This window comes from Asterias amurensis, chromosome 10 (assembly GCF_032118995.1).
Source record: "Asterias amurensis chromosome 10, ASM3211899v1".
Lineage (NCBI taxonomy): Eukaryota > Metazoa > Echinodermata > Asteroidea > Forcipulatida > Asteriidae > Asterias > Asterias amurensis.
Genome location: NC_092657.1, coordinates 18,080,106 through 18,097,246, shown reverse-complemented (window position 1 = coordinate 18,097,246; position 17,141 = coordinate 18,080,106). Strand labels below are relative to the sequence as shown.

At 38.2% G+C, this 17,141-nt stretch overlaps 1 pseudogene; it reads left to right on the top strand.

The window, feature by feature from the left end:
- Positions 1–227: 227 nt before the first annotated feature.
- Positions 228–17,141, top strand: part of LOC139942761 (uncharacterized) — a 65,869-nt pseudogene continuing 48,955 nt past the window's right edge.

The following is a 17,141-nucleotide window of genomic DNA, read 5'->3' as shown; positions in this document are numbered from 1 at the left end:
GCTTTCAGAGCATACCAAAGTCCAGCCTTAGAAGGTTCGTTTGGTGAAAACGCTCCTCTATACGGCAGTGAACCCCGTACCCATAGGCTCCCGTCAAGAGCATAGACTCGACGCCTCCCACATGCAACGCCTGAGGCGCATCCTCTGCATCTCCTGAAGAGACCACATACCAATAACACATTGCTTGATAGAGCAGCAAGTCTCCATGTTTACCCTCCTCGAGTATAATGCCTTGGCTGGGACATGTCACCAAGTGGAGGACGGACGTATCCCAAAAGACCTCCTGTATGGAGAGCTGGCATCAGGGAACGAAGAGGCCGTTCGGTAGACCCAAGCTGCGCTACAAAGACACTTCCAAGTGTGACCCCAAGTCACTTGCAACCAATACAACCACCTGTGAAGCAGTCACTGCAGACCGATGCGCCCGGAAGCAGGAGGTGCAGAGAGGTATTTCTCAGTTCGAGGAATACCTGTCGCAACGGGCAGATGAGGAATGACTCCAGAGGAAGGCCCAGCCTCAAGCAGTTAGGACAGCTTCATCTTTCACCTGCAGTTACTGCGGCAGAGACTGTCATTCCCGCATTGGACTCTACAGCCACACCATACGCTATTCCCTAACCAACATCCAATTCAAACAGCACAACTCCGTGGTTCTCAAAGATTGACGGATGCCTACTACTATTAATACAAAAAGTTTCATTTTTGACTCTCCGTGAGACTTTTTTGCAACATTTCCTTTGAAGTTTCCCATATGCGCTATTCAACATAATAATACACCCTATAACCTATATCAGGTAAGAGTCATTGTGTTTCATTGTGTTATTGTGTTTTGTTTTGGTTGATAGTATATTGTTTACGATATCATAATGACATCACGGTGTCTTATAGATCAGTGTCACGGTAATTATACCATATGAACTCAAACAGATTAGCATTTTGACGAAGCCACACGACATTAATTTTACTTTCAAACTTTGCGTTATTTGTGTAGTGTTGATGATGATGACGTCATAATTACATCACTATACTCACCATATAATATATTATTTATTTTTTTCAAACTAATACTACCCTAATTGAATTCCTTGACCTTTAGAAACATAATTTTGGCAAGTAGAAATCCCATCGCATGGCATTTTCCTAGGCTTTATTACATAAAAAAAGGTTATGACGTCATAATGACGTAATTCAAGGTGATGCCATTCTTAGATTTTTTGGAGCATGACTTTTTTGAAATCTGTGGGTCAAATTGATACTTTGGTGAAAAAAATGGTGCTTCTGTCCGCCCTGTCACGATCTTTTCCTTAATCCACCTTACTATATGGGCCATCCAGGCAGTCAAAACAAAAACTGATTGTTTTGTATATTCTCTTTTTCACGAAGCACTTATCTGCACCATTGAACGTGATCCAGAGTCTGGTTTTCGTTACCGTTGGGTAATTCCTGAACCTGATCCATGCCAGTGCGCTACGATACGTGTTGGTGGTCTGAATACCCGTACACCTTACAGACCCTTCGTGGTTACATACATGGATACATTCATCCACAGTGATGACTAACAGGAGATTCAAACATGGCTCAACTGCACGAGGAAGGTTGAAGGTAAACATCTTCAGTTGTTTCAATATAGCCCCCCTTTGAGAATTGTTGATTGCACTTGGTTTAAAACCCTGAACCCTTGTTGACTTTTACTCCCAGTCTTACATAGACGATGTGACCTATGTTTACATTCAAACCGCCCTCTGTTGACAAAACACTATATACGTCATGTTTCGCCGGGCACTGAGATGCGTAGTCAAAGTGAGATTGCGTACACATGTTGTGGTTTTCGTGTGACGTCAGAGGTCACATCGTCTATACATTCCACACTTGTATTTTACATGTTTTTATCAATGAATATAATCTTTCACTGCAAAAAAAAAACTCAGTTTGAGCCAAAAATATCGGCTCCTCTGTTCACAATAATGGCCAAAAACTTTTGACAAAAAGACATTGAGCCACTGGCCCAGTTTTGACTGGGAGCCATTCCTGGCTAAATGTGAGTTAAACAATAGTCATGGCTCATTTTGGTTTTTGTTGTTGTTGACAATTTTTTTTTTTATATTAGCCATTGCATTTGTGAACAGTAGATACACGGACAGAGTCGGCGTTGAACAAAGTGTTGGCTCCAAACCAGAAAGAAAATATTTCCTTCATGCTCCATCAGTACCGCCATGAACGAACTGAGGCATTCTTATGTAAACAGTTATTAATAATATTCAAGAGTTAAGAATTTCAGAAATGACATGGTCCACATTTGTCACTGTATCGTTTAAACTTGTTCACAGTCGCCGACTGACTCAGCATGAGTTCGGTGAGTTCAGTCAGTATCATAACAAACTTTTCACATGCATACAACTTTAACGTACAAGATCCTGGGTGGAAGGTTAAACGATTTTATATCACTACCTGAATGGCAGAACATTGTTTCCCTGCTGATCTGCTCAAAACTAAAGAAGAATCTCTGTTTTTACTCGATACAAAACGATGGATTTTGTTCGTGTGCGCGAGTAGTCGGGACGTCGCATCCTACATGTGTAGTCTACGGTGTAGTCCACATTATAGTCTGGTCCCGCGCGTTTGTTTTGGACACAAAATGGCTTCTAATCGCAAGTTGTCGCAACTCTCCCAATATACGGCTCTGTGCAGGACAGTGAAACAGCGCCCTCAAGAGTCCGGAGGAGACGGCGAAGGCGACGGCGACGCGAAGTGTCGTCTTTGGAACACCATGCAGAACATCAACACCGGCTGTTGGAACCCTTAATTGATAATACTCCAAACATGAATAATTCACCAATACAAACTAAAGTGCAAATTTTAGCATGTGAACTGTTAGTGCAGCCCAGTTTAAATATAGAGACAAAGGCTTGCAATGTATGGATTGGTTGTTCAGACTCTTTGGGGTTTCCCTACTATCAGGGTTGCCTACCATATTTTAAAGGCAGTGGACACTATTGGTAACTTCTCAAAATAATTATTAGCATAAAACCTTACCTGGTGACGAGTAATGGGGAGAGGTTGATATTATAGAACATTGTGAGAAACGGCTCCCCAGAAGTGACATAGTTTTCGAGAAAGAAGTCATTTTCCACGAATTTTATTTCGATACTTCAGATTTAGAATTTAAGGTCTCGAAATCAACCATCTCAAGGCACACAACATCGTGTGAAAAAGGTGTTTTTTCTTTCATTATTATTTCGCAGGTTCGACGACCAATTGAGCTTAAATTTTAAAAGGTTTGTGATTTTATGCATATGCTGAGATAAACCAGGTGAGAACACTTGTCTTGGACAATTACCAATAGTGTCCAGTGTGGACACTACGCTTGTCGGAACGATCTTTAAACAAGATGTCAGTCTCCTCTGACGATAAAAAGAGCAAGCTAGTCGAAACGTTGAGACCAGTTCAGAACTGACTCCGCGGCAGTACAGTTAATACGATCCTATAAGCTAAAGTCCAGGTCTATTTTCTATACCATCCGCCCTGGTGATAGATAAAAAGCAGGACAGCTCTTTTCAGAACTGAGAAGTCTCACGAAACCGATTATCTACTCCGCGGCAGTAGAATAAATGCAAGACAGGTCTCCAAGAACAAACTGTACCTGGCAAGTATGATACACACGTACATGGTGTTACCGCAAACCAAATATGTCAGAAAACGTAAGGAATGTTAAAAGAAATAGGTTTGCTCTTGGCCCATAATATCGTATAGCAACTTGTTTTAACAGAAACAGCATTTTTTCACACCCAGGGGAAGCGTCCGATGAGATTTACAAAAGAAACAATGTTGCAACTCGATGACACGTGGTGCAGGAGGTATATTTTTGTTCACCTATAAACTATAAGCATTGAATTCGCGTGACCTGACATCTAATGATGTCATGATGAAAACAACGAACGAAAACTATAGTAATGTCTCCGTTCTACAAACTGGAGTTAAATCAAACTTCATCTTGCACTGCTGTTCAACATATCTAGCCAATTTAATGCAAGTACTGATTTGTACTTTTTAGGTTGATATTCTTGTTGTTTTCTCTTGACAAACTTGACCGACGCCTTTGAATGTTTCTCTTTTTCAGTAATTGAAAGTGCGCCTTGGTTGTAGTTTGTTATTTATTGTATAATGCTTGTGAAGATTGCAATGTTTTTTGATGGCCTTTATATTGATGAAAACAGATGTGGAAAGCTAACGTTGTTTGTAAAGTCAAAAGTTGCACCAATAGTTGCTAGCTCATAAATGACAATAACACATCAACACCGGCTGTTGGAACCCTTAATTGATAATACACTAAACATGAATAATTCACAAATACAAACTAAAGTGCAAATTTTAGCATGTGAACTGTTAGTGCAGCCCAGTTTAAATCTAGGGACGAAGCCTTGCAATGTGTGGATTGGTTGTTCAGACTCTACGTAATTGTTTGGGGTTTCCCTACTATCACATCAGGGTTGCCTACCACATCTTGAAGGCAGTGGACACTATTGGTAATTACTCAAAATAATTATTAGCATAAAACCTTACCTGGTGACGAGTAATAGGGAGAGGTTGATAGTAGAGAACATTATATGAAACGGCTCTCTCAGACGTGACATAGGTTTTGAAAAAGAAGTCATTTTCCATGAATTTGATTTCGAGACCTCAGATTTAGAATTTGAGGTCTCGAAATCAACCATCTCAACGCACACAACTTCGTGTGACAAGGGTATTCGTTTCTTCTTTAATTATTATCTCGCAACTTCGACGACCAATTGAGCTTATTTTTACAGGTTTGTTATGTTATGCATATGTTGAGATAAACGAAGTGTAAACACTGATCTATGCCAATTACCAGTAGTGTCCAGTGAGGACAGTACGCCTGTCGGAATGATTTTTGAACAAGATGTCAGAAAAAGTATGGAATATTACATTAAATGGGTTTGGTTTTTGCCCTTAATATCGTATTGCAACTTTTTGCTTTTACAGAAACTGCACATTTCGCACATCCAAGAGGAATTGTCCGATGAGCTACAATAAAAAAATAACATGGCGACTCGATGACACGTGGTACATGAGGTATATTTTTGTTCACCTATAAACTATAAGCCTTGAATTCGCGTGACCTGACATCTAATGATGTCATAATGAAAACAACGAACGAAAACTATAATAATGTCTCCGTTCTACAAACTGGAGTTATATCAAACTTCATCTTGCACTGCTGTTCAACATAATTAGCCAATTTAATGCAAGTACTGATTTGTACTTTTTAGGTTGATATTCTTGTTGTTTTCTCTTGACAAACTTGACCGACGCCTTTGAATGTTTCTCTTTTTCAGTAATTGAAAGTGCGCCTTATTAATGTTGTAGTTTATTATTTATTGTATATGCTTGCGAAGGTAACAATGTTTTTGATGGCTTTTATATTTTAGAAAACAGATGCGGAAAGCTAACGTTGTTTGTAAAGTCAAAAGTTGCACTAATAGTTGCTAGCTCATAAATGACAATAACACAACATCCACACCGGCTGTTGGAACCCTTAATTGATAATACTCCAAACATGAATAATTCACCAATACAAACTAAAGTGCATATTTTAGCATGTGAACTGTTAGTGCAGCCCAGTTTAAATCTAGGGACGAAGCCTTGCAATGTGTGGATTGGTTGTTCAGACTCTACGTAATTGTTTGGGGTTTCCCTACTATCACATCAGGGTTGCCTACCACATCTTGAAGGCAGTGGACACTATTGGTAATTACTCAAAATAATTATTAGCATAAAACCTTACCTGGTGACGAGTAATAGGGAGAGGTTGATAGTAGAGAACATTGTATGGAACGGCTCTCTCAGACGTGACATAGGTTTTGAAAAAGAAGTCATTTTCCATGAATTTGATTTCGAGACCTCAGATTTAGAATTTGAGGTCTCGAAATCAACCATCTAAACGCACCCAACTTCGTGTGACAAGGGTATTCGTTTCTTCTTCAATTATTATCTCGCAACTTCGACGACCAATTGAGCTTATTTTTACAGGTTTGTTATGTTATGCATATGTTGAGATAAACCAAATGTAAACAGTGATCTATGCCAATTACCAGTAGTGTCCAGTGAGGACAGTACGCCTGTCGGAATGATTTTTGAACAAGATGTCAGAAAACGTATGGAATATTAAAATAAATGGGTTGGTTTTGGCCCTTAATATCGTATAGCAACTTTTTGCTTTTACAGAAACTGCACATTTCGCACATCCAAGGGGAATTGTCCGATGAGCTACAATAAAGAAATAACATGGGGACTCGATGACACGTGGTACATGAGGTATATTTTTGTTCACCTATAAACTATAAGCCTTGAATTCGCGTGACCTGACATCTAATGATGTCATAATGAAAACAACGAACGAAAACTATAATAATGTCTCCGTTCTACAAACTGGAGTTAAATCAAACTTCATCTTGCACTGCTGTTCAACATAATTAGCCAATTTAATGCAAGTACTGATTTGTGTTTTTCAGGTTGATATTCTTGCTTGCTTTCCTCTTGACCGACGCCCTTGAAGGTTTCTCTTTTTCAGTAATTGAAAGTGCGCCTTGGTTGTAGTTTGTTATTTATTGTATAATGCTTGTGAAGATTGCAATGTTTTTTGATGGCCTTTATATTTATGAAAACAGATGTGGAAAGCTAACGTTGTTTGTAAAGTCAAAAGTTGCACCAATAGTTGCTAGCTCATAAATGACAATAACACATCAACACCGGCTGTTGGAACCCTTAATTGATAATACACTAAACATGAATAATTCACAAATACAAACTAAAGTGCAAATTTTAGCATGTGAACTGTTAGTGCAGCCCAGTTTAATTCTAGGGACGAAGCCTTGCAATGTGTGGATTGGTTGTTCAGACTCTACGTAATTGTTTGGGGTTTCCCTACTATCACATCAGGGTTGCCTACCACATCTTGAAGGCAGTGGACACTATTGGTAATTACTCAAAATAATTATTAGCATAAAACCTTACCTGGTGACGAGTAAAAGGGAGAGGTTGATAGTAGAGAACATTATATGAAACGGCTCTCTCAGACGTGACATAGGTTTTGAAAAAGAAGTCATTTTCCATGAATTTGATTTCGAGACCTCAGATTTAGAATTTGAGGTCTCGAAATCAACCATCTAAACGCACACAACTTCGTGTGACAAGGGTATTCGTTTCTTCTTTAATTATTATCTCGCAACTTCGACGACCAATTGAGCTTATTTTTACAGGTTTGTTATGTTATGCATATGTTGAGATAAACCAAGTGTAAACACTGATCTATGCCAATTACCAGTAGTGTCCAGTGAGGACAGTACGCCTGTCGGAATGATTTTTGAACAAGATGTCAGAAAACGTATGGAATATTAAAATAAATGGGTTTGGTTTTGGCCCTTAATATCGTATAGCAACTTTTTGCTTTTACAGAAACTGCACATTTCGCACATCCAAGGGGAATTGTCCGATGAGCTACAATAAAGAAATAACATGGGGACTCGATGACACGTGGTACATGAGGTATATTTTTGTTCACCTATAAACTATAAGCCTTGAATTCGCGTGACCTGACATCTAATGATGTCATAATGAAAACAACGAACGAAAACTATAATAATGTCTCCGTTCTACAAACTGGAGTTAAATCAAACTTCATCTTGCACTGCTGTTCAACATAATTAGCCAATTTAATGCAAGTACTGATTGGTGTTTTTCAGGTTGATATTCTTGCTTGCTTTCCTCTTGACCGACGCCCTTGAAGGTTTCTCTTTTTCAGTAATTGAAAGTGCGCCTTGGTTGTAGTTTGTTATTTATTGTATAATGCTTGTGAAGATTGCAATGTTTTTTGATGGCCTTTATATTTATGAAAACAGATGTGGAAAGCTAACGTTGTTTGTAAAGTCAAAAGTTGCACCAATAGTTGCTAGCTCATAAATGACAATAACACATCAACACCGGCTGTTGGAACCCTTAATTGATAATACACTAAACATGAATAATTCACAAATACAAACTAAAGTGCAAATTTTAGCATGTGAACTGTTAGTGCAGCCCAGTTTAAATCTAGGGACGAAGCCTTGCAATGTGTGGATTGGTTGTTCAGACTCTACGTAATTGTTTGGGGTTTCCCTACTATCACATCAGGGTTGCCTACCACGTCTTGAAGGCAGTGGACACTATTGGTAATTACTCAAAATAATTATTAGCATAAAACCTTACCTGGTGACGAGTAATAGGGAGAGGTTGATAGTAGAGAACATTGTATGAAACGGCTCTCTCAGACGTGACATAGGTTTTGAAAAAGAAGTCATTTTCCATGAATTTGATTTCGAGACCTCAGATTTAGAATTTGAGGTCTCGAAATCAACCATCTCAACGCACACAACTTCGTGTGACAAGGGTATTCGTTTCTTCTTTAATTATTATCTCGCAACTTCGACGACCAATTGAGCTTATTTTTACAGGTTTGTTATGTTATGCATATGTTGAGATAAACCAAGTGTAAACACTGATCTATGCCAATTACCTGTAGTGTCCAGTGAGGACAGTACGCCTGTCGGAATGATTTTTGAACAAGATGTCAGAAAACGTATGGAATATTAAAATAAATGGGTTTGGTTTTGGCCCTTAATATCGTATAGCAACTTTTTGCTTTTACAGAAACTGCACATTTCGCACATCCAAGGGGAATTGTCCGATGAGCTACAATAAAGAAATAACATGGGGACTCGATGACACGTGGCACATGAGGTATATTTTTGTTCACCTATAAACTATAAGCCTTGAATTCGCGTGACCTGACATCTAATGATGTCATAATGAAAACAACGAACGAAAACTATAATAATGTCTCCGTTCTACAAACTGGAGTTAAATCAAACTTCATCTTGCACTGCTGTTCAACATAATTAGCCAATTTAATGCAAGTACTGATTGGTGTTTTTCAGGTTGATATTCTTGCTTGCTTTCCTCTTGACCGACGCCCTTGAAGGTTTCTCTTTTTCAGTAATTGAAAGTGCGCCTTGGTTGTAGTTTGTTATTTATTGTATAATGCTTGTGAAGATTGCAATGTTTTTTGATGGCCTTTATATTTATGAAAACAGATGTGGAAAGCTAACGTTGTTTGTAAAGTCAAAAGTTGCACCAATAGTTGCTAGCTCATAAATGACAATAACACATCAACACCGGCTGTTGGAACCCTTAATTGATAATACACTAAACATGAATAATTCACAAATACAAACTAAAGTGCAAATTTTAGCATGTGAACTGTTAGTGCAGCCCAGTTTAAATCTAGGGACGAAGCCTTGCAATGTGTGGATTGGTTGTTCAGACTCTACGTAATTGTTTGGGGTTTCCCTACTATCACATCAGGGTTGCCTACCACGTCTTGAAGGCAGTGGACACTATTGGTAATTACTCAAAATAATTATTAGCATAAAACCTTACCTGGTGACGAGTAATAGGGAGAGGTTGATAGTAGAGAACATTGTATGAAACGGCTCTCTCAGACGTGACATAGGTTTTGAAAAAGAAGTCATTTTCCATGAATTTGATTTCGAGACCTCAGATTTAGAATTTGAGGTCTCGAAATCAACCATCTAAACGCACACAACTTCGTGTGACAAGGGTATTCGTTTCTTCTTTAATTATTATCTCGCAACTTCGACGACCAATTGAGCTTATTTTTACAGGTTTGTTATGTTATGCATATGTTGAGATAAACCAAGTGTAAACACTGATCTATGCCTATTACCAGTAGTGTCCAGTGAGGACAGTACGCCTGTCGGAATGATTTTTGAACAAGATGTCAGAAAACGTATGGAATATTAAAATAAATGGGTTTGGTTTTGGCCCTTAATATCGTATAGCAACTTTTTGCTTTTACAGAAACTGCACATTTCGCACATCCAAGGGGAATTGTCCGATGAGCTACAAGAAAGAAAAAAACATGGCGACTCGATGACACGTGGTACATAAGGTATATTTTTGTTCACCTATAAACTATAAGCCTTGAATTCGCGTGACCTGACATCTAATGATGTCATAATGAAAACAACGAACGAAAACTATAATAATGTCTCCGTTCTACAAACTGGAGTTAAATCAAACTTCATCTTGCACTGCTGTTCAACATAATTAGCCAATTTAATGCAAGTACTGATTGGTGTTTTTCAGGTTGATATTCTTGCTTGCTTCCCTCTTTACCGACGCCCTTGAAGGTTTCTCTTTTTCAGTAATTGAAAGTGCGCCTTGGTTGTAGTTTGTTATTTATTGTATAATGCTTGTGAAGATTGCAATGTTTTTTGATGGCCTTTATATTTATGAAAACAGATGTGGAAAGCTAACGTTGTTTGTAAAGTCAAAAGTTGCACCAATAGTTGCTAGCTCATAAATGACAATAACACATCAACACCGGCTGTTGGAACCCTTAATTGATAATACACTAAACATGAATAATCCACAAATACAAACTAAAGTGCAAATTTTAGCATGTGAACTGTTAGTGCAGCCCAGTTTAAATCTAGGGACGAAGCCTTGCAATGTGTGGATTGGTTGTTCAGACTCTACGTAATTGTTTGGGGTTTCCCTACTATCACATCAGGGTTCCTACCACATCTTAAAGGCAGTGGACACTATTGGTTATTACTCAAAATAATTATTAGCATAAAACCTTACCTGGTGACGAATAATTCACCAATACAAACTAAAGTGCAAATTTAGCATGTGAACTGTTAGTGCAGCCCAGTTTTAATCTAGGGACGAAGCCTCGCAAAGTGTGTATTGGTTTGTTCAGACTAACGTGGTTGTTTGGGGTTTACTTACTATCAGGGTTGCCTACACCACATATTAAAGCCATTGGACCCTTTCGGTGAACAGTGTTGTCCAAGGCCCTCACTTTGTGTACCACAACTTCTATATCAATTAACAAACCTGTGAAAATTTAGGCTTAATCGGTCATCGGAGTAGGGAGAAAACAACGGAAAAACCCATCCCTGTTTCCGCGCGTTTCGCCGTGTCATGACATGTGCTTAAAATAAATCCGTCATTCTCGTTAACGAGAATTTATATTGTTTTGCTGTTTTCTCAAAAAGTAAAGAATTTCATGGAATATTATTTCAAGAGAAGTCTTTCACCACTGCCTTCTGTAAATCTTGGAAGTTATTTGTAAATCTGTGATTTATTTATTTATTATTATTATTTTTTTCTGAACCGATAGTGTCCAATGGCTTTAAAGGCAGCGGACACTATTGGTAATTACTCAAAATAATTATTAGCATAAAACCTTACCTGGTGACGAGTAATAGGGAGAGTTTGATAGTAAAGAACTTTGTGAAAAAGAAGTCGAGAAAGAAGTCATTTTCCATGAATTTGATTTTGAGACATCAGATATTTGAATAAGATGTCAGTCTCCTGACGATAACTAGAGCAAGCTAGTCGAATTGTTGAGACCAGTTCAGAACTGACTCCTCGGCAGTCAGTTAATACGATCCTATAAGCTAAAGTCCAGGTCTATTTTCTACACCATCCGCCCTGGTTATAGTTAAAAAGCAGGACAGCTGTTTTCAGAACTGAGAAGTCTCACGAAACCGATTATCTACTCAGCGGCAGTAGAATAAATGCAAGACAGGGCTCTAAGAACAAACTCTACCTGGCAAGTATGATACACACGTACATGGTGTTACCGCAAACCAAATATGTCAGAAAACGTAAGGAATATTAAAAGAAGTAGGTTTGCTCTTGGCCCATAATATCGTATAGTAACTTGTTTTAACATAAACAGCATTTTTTGTTCACATCCAGGGGAAGCGTCCGATGAGCTTTAAGAAAGAAACAAGGTTGCAACTCGATGACACGTGGTGCAGGAGGTATATTTTTGTTCACCTATAAACTGTAAGCCTTGAATTCGCGTGACCTGACATCTAATGATGTCATGATGAAAACAACGAACGGAAACTATAATAATGTCTCCGTTCTACAAACTGGAGTTGAATCAAACTGTATCTTGCTCTGCTGTTCAACATAATTAGCCAATTTAATGCAAGTACTGATTTGTACTTTTCAAGTTTGTATTCTTGCTTGCTTTCCTCTTGACAACCTTGACCGACGCCTTTGAATGTTTCTCTTGTTCAGTAATTGAAAGTGCGCCTTGGTTTTAGTTTATTATTTATTGTATATGCTTGCGAAGATAGCAATGTTTTTTGTTGGCTTTTACATTTATGAAAACAGATGTGGAAAGCTAACGTTGTTTGTAAAGTCAAAAGTTGCACTAATAGTTGCTAGCTCATAAATGACAATAACACAACATCCACACCGGCTGTTGGAACCCTTAATTGATAATACTCCAAACATGAATAATTCACCAATACAGTTTAAATCTAGGGACGAAGCCTCGCAAAGTGTGGATTGGTTTGTTCAGACTAACGTGATTGTTTGGGGTTTCCTTACTATCAGGGTTGCCTACACCACGTCTTAAAGTCATTGGACCCTTTCGGTAAACAGTGTTGTCCAAGGCCCACACTTTGTGTACCACACCTTTCATATCAAATAACAAACCTGTGAAAATTTAGGCTCAATCGGTCATCGGAGTCGGGAGAAAACAACGGAAAAAACCCACTCCTGCTTCCGCGCGTTTCGCCGTGTCATGACATGTGTTTAAAATAAATCCGTCATTCTCGTTAACGAGAATTTATATTGTTTTGCTGTTTTCTCATAAAGTAAAGCATTTCATGGAATACTTGTTAAGAGAAGTCTTTCACCATTGCCTTCTGTAAACCCTGTAAGTTATTTGTAAATCTGTGATTTTTTTTTTTTTTTTTTTTCTGAACCGAAAGGGTCCAATGGCTTTAAAGGCAGCGGACACTATTGGTAATTACTCAAAATATTTATAAGCATAAAACCTTACCTGGTGACGAGTTATAGGGAGAGGTTGATAGTAGAGAACTGTGTGAGAAACGGCTCCGTCAGAAATGACATAGTTTTCGAGAAAAAAGTCATTTTCCATGAATTTGATTTCGAGACCTCAGATTTAGAATTTGAGGTCTCGAAATCAACATCTAAACGCACACAACTTCGTGTGACAAGGGCGTTTTGTTTCTTTTAATATTATCTCGCAACTTTGACGACCAATTGAGCTTACATTTTTTACAGGTTTGTTATTTTATGCATATGTTGAGATAAACCAAGTGAAAACACTGATCTTTGACAATAACCAATAGTGTCAAGTGTGGACAATACGCTTGTCGGAACGATTTTTGAACAAGATAGAAAACGTATGGTATTCCATACGTTTTCTTACATCTTGTTCAAAAAAAGGGTTTGCTCTTGGTCCGTAAAATCGTATAGCAACTTTTTTTGCACATCTAGGGGAAGTGTCCGATGAGCTACAAGAAAGAAAACAAAACATGGCGACTCGATGACACGTGGAACAGGAGGTATATTTTTGTTTATCTGTACTAAGCATTGAATTCGCGTGACCTGACATCTAATGGTGTCATGGTGAAAAAAATGAACGAAAACTTAATAATAAGGTCTCCTTTCTACAAACTGGACTTAAATCCAACTTCATCTTGCACTGCTGTTCAACATAATTAGCTATCTTAATACAAGTACTGATTTGTACTTTTCAAGTTGATATGCTTGCGAAGATAACAATGGTTTTTGGTGGCTTTTATATTCATGAAAACATATGTGGAAAGCTTACAGTGTTTGTAAAGTCAAAAGTTGCACTAATAGTTGTTAGCTCATAAATGACAATAACACAACATCCACACCGGCTGTTGGAACCCTTAATTGATAATACTCCAAACATGAATAATTCACCAATACAAACTAAAGTGCAAATTTTAGCATGTGAACTTTTAGTGCACCCCAGTTTAAACCTAGGGACGATGGCTTGAATCGTGTGGATTGATTGTTCAGACCCTATACGTCATTGTTTGGGGTTTTCTATATAATAGTTGCCTATACCAAATCTAAAACTGACATTTCTTAAGCACTACACGAGTATCTTCAGGTATATGGTTCTTTCGGAAAAACAAAAAACATTATAAAGAAAAACTTTACATGTAGTGGTTGTATTTGACAAACACTAATTGTTCGGTGTACAAACACATCAAATTTATTATAAAAACTTAACCCCTTTAATCCCAACCCAAGGTGTTTTATAAAATGGGTGGGATTCGAACCTACAAGGTTTGCAATGCTGTGCAGATCTCTCACCACTGCTAGAGCAGATCTCTTACCATTAGACCACCGAACTCATGTGTCTTTGTTGTGCTCACCATACGAATATACTAACAAAGCCCCCTGCCAAATTAGGTCTTGAGGACTTTCTGGTCAATGAACCGTCGGCTGATCAATGGAGCGGAACAGCCAAATACAATGCTTTGTGCAATATACACAAAACTTGGGTCTGTTTATTGGTAGTTTTTAATTGTTATCAAAATGGGTATAAAAGGGGTATCTCTATAAGCAAACATTTGAGAAGGATTACAGACCTACACACTGATGTGAAAATGTTGACGAAATGATTGGTAGTTATTGGGATATGATTTTCTAATTTATTCAACTTCCGGGTTGAACCAATAATTGGGGTCAAATGGGGTCAAATTTTTGTAACAAATGTTGAATGTTGAATGCCCTTTTCGAGGATGTATAGATTCTAACAAATTCGTTGAGGCGTTTTAAGTTATTTTGAAATATTAAACTTTGAACAATGACGTCGTCATAACGTAACTAAGTTTCAATTTCATATGAGCTTCGGAAGAGGCTTTTGTCAGGGGACAATGGACGCTGAGAAGAAGATTTGTTAAGCAAACAAACATAACACTACACTAGACTTAACAAAAACAAGGTGTTCAGAATGTCGTTAAATTTTTGGTCGTAACACATCCCAGGTGAATACATGTAAGCTTCATTTTACCTTTGTGAAGTACGTAAAGCCCTTTCATATGATGTATAGATTGTAAAAAAATAGCTTATTTTGTTGAATAATATGAACTTGTGAAATATTGACGACTGTGGAAGAGACTAATTAGCCGAAAGGGAAAGGTATGTTGAAAACGCCTCGAACACAGACTATACATGTACATACAACTACATTAAGAATGATTAATACATACCTTGGACGGTTTCAAGTCTCTGATTGGTAAAAACCCGGTCACGTGTGAGAGTGTTAACGGTGGTATAAAGACCGGCTTTGGAAAATAGCGAATAAGTGGCCCCTAACTCAGCATACATTGTGTAAACCTTGCGCGTTGCACTGTATCGCATGCTTATTTATGTCCATGTTAGTTTCATTGCAACTTCGCGCACTTGCGCGTACGCGCGCTGAAAATGTATAAATTTTGAGTGCGCGCGTGTTACATGTGCGCGCGTATAAACTGACGCTGAGCTCATGCATGCGCGCGTTTTAATGGACAATTTGAACAATTTTAGCCGTTTAATTTAGCCGGTTGGTGGCTGGCGCTGTTAACGGACTCCCTCGCCTCCGGCTCGGTCCGTTAACAGCTCCAGCCACCAACTCGGTCATTACCACGCAGTGAAGACCGGGTTTTTGCACTGTTATACCCTAGTTTTTGACCTACACCCTGTTGTGGAGCGTGACTCGTCACCGCAGCACTACGTGTTGCACGTGTAAAACCGTTATGCACGACCAATGTGGAAAGTACGTCGTCCTTTAAACATGATTTTTTTAATTTAATTTTCAACTTCCGACTTGAACCGGAAGACAAAGGTGCTTTTGCTAGCGGACGAAGAGAAGAACTAGCCTTAAGTTTTTGTCGTAACAAAAACTAGGTGTTCGAATAGGCGATACATTTCTGGTCGTAACACATCCCAGTTTAAATACATGTAAGCTTCTTTTCACCTTGACCAAGCCTAAATTGTAATACTTAGTATATAGATCATGAACCTGCACCTTTATGGTGACGTCATGAGACGCTTGATGACGTCATCGTAACAAAAACAAGGTGTTCGAAATGTCGATAAGTTTCTGGTCGTAACACATCTCAGTTTAAATACATGTAAGCTTCATTTCACCTTGACCAAGCCTGAATTGTATTACTTAGCATATAGATCAAATAGATCATGTATCTTTAAGGTGACGTCATGTGCCGCTTGATGACGTCATCGTGGTGTGAACTATTTTTTTTTCGGAAGTAACAAATCCCAGTTTGGATATATGCACAGCTTGATTACCAAAGTTGCATTTTATAGGCAATTCCGATTAAGACAGGTCAAAAGATCAAGAAAAGGTCACCAACATATCCGTTTGTGAAGTTAAGCTCTTTCATATTATGATGTATAAATTGTCAAAATATTATTATTATTTTTTTTTAAAGATGAAATTGATTGATATTGACATGAAATAAATGTATCTTAAAATGACCCCCCACAAATATGTACGACTGTAGAAGAGACTAACAAACCGAAAGGGAAATGTATGTCGAAAACGCCTTGATCACAGACAATACGAAGCCACATGTAAGTACCGACCGGGCCCGACTTTGCTTAACTTCAGTTATCGGACCAGAACCGGTACCTTCAACGTAGTATGGTCGTAGTTCCTGAGATATGAATTTTTAAATTTCAACTTCCGATTTTAACCGGAAAGAAGAAAGGGTCAAAATGGGGTCAATACGAAGCGTGTGAAAGACGTCTTATATCAAAACAGAATATCAGGGAAATACGTCTTACCAAGATAGACTATCAGGGAAACACGTTTTCCCAGAATAAGATATCGGGGAAAGACAACTTACCAAGATAGTATCAGGAAATGAGTCTTACCAAGAAAGAGTATCAGGGAAAGACGTTTTTCCAGAATAAAATATCGGGGAAAGAGGTCTTACCAAGAAAGAATATCAGGGAAAAAAGTTGTCCCAGAAAAAAATATCAGGAAAGACGTCTTACCCGGATACAATATTAGGGAAAGACGTTTTCCCAGAAATAAGATTTTGGGGAAAGACGTCTTACTTGGATATAATATCAGGGAAAGACATCCCAATATTTCACATTTCCGAGATTATTATCTCGGAAATTTGTTAGCGCGGATTGTCACTTTAAGCTTCCGTAAGTTACAACGTGTCAACACACAG